The following is a 1,245-nucleotide window of genomic DNA, read 5'->3' on the forward strand; positions in this document are numbered from 1 at the left end:
AAAAAAAAAAAAAAGAATTTGTATCAGGTTCTCCAACCTACTAAGATTTTTAACTTTGAACAAGCTCTAACTAGCTCCTTGCTTTATTCCTTTGTCCTTTCTTTCCTATGTTCCTTCTTCCTTCCCTTTCCTCCTCCCTCCCTTTCTTCCTTCTTCATTCCATCTGTTTTGGCCTTTCTTTTCTTCTTTTCTTTCTTCTTTTCTTTCTTCTTTTCTTTCTTCTTTCCTTCCTCCCATCCTTTCTCCACAGAGTCTTGCTATAGATTCCAGACTGGTTTCACACTGATAGTTGCCCTGACTTAGCCTCTTAGTACGTTAAAGGCACGAGGGTGATTCCAGCTAGGGGTTTTTGTTAGAGCTGCAAAGCTTTCTCATGAGTGATATTCTCTTCTCTGCTTGAGGCAAGTACTGTTCTGCTTCCAGGAGTATCTGTAAAATTTTCTGAAACAGTCTTGTGCGGTGGTACTTTTTTTGTGTGTTTCTAAGGACATGTTAGCTGGACATCATAGACTGGATATGGGAAAAGAGGGTTTTTTTTTGTTTTTTGTTTGTTTGTTTGTTTGTTTGTTTTTTAATAAAGGAGGAAAGGCAGAAACCTGGCTCAGTGAGTCAAAGCTCTTGCTGTACAAGCCTGAGAACCCAAGCTCTGTTTCCAGGACTCATGGTGGAAGCAGAAAACTCACTCCCAAAGGTGGCTCCTGACCAGCACATACATGAATACACACACTTTTTACACATGCACATGAACGAGAGAGAGAGAGAGAGAGAGAGAGAGAGAGAGAGAGAGAGAGAGAGAGAGATCACAGGATAGTAAAATTATTATTAAAAAATGAAAATATGTGCAGCTATAAAGACTCAAGTAATGGGGATGACAAGATGGCTTAGTGGGTAAAGAGGCCCACTGCCAAGCCTGAGGACCTGAGTTCCATTCCTAGGTTCCATGCACCAAAAACAGAGCAAAATCCTGTAGGTGACTTTGTCCTCTGACCTCCACATGGGTACAAACATGTGTGTGTGTGTGTGTGTGTGTGTGTGTGTGTGTGGTTTTTGGTCCCAAACCTCTCATTCAGGAGAGAAGTCCATCACAGGGTTGTTATCTTGATGATGTAATAAAAAGAAATGGAAGCCGGGCGTGGTGGCGCATGCCTTTAATCCCAGCACTCGGGAGGCAGAGGCAGGTAGATTTCTGAGTTCGAGGCCAGCCTGGTCTATGCCGAAGTGAGTTCCAGGACAGCCAGGGCTATA

This window comes from Mus pahari, chromosome 16 (genome assembly GCF_900095145.1).
Source record: "Mus pahari chromosome 16, PAHARI_EIJ_v1.1, whole genome shotgun sequence".
NCBI lineage: Eukaryota > Metazoa > Chordata > Mammalia > Rodentia > Muridae > Mus > Mus pahari.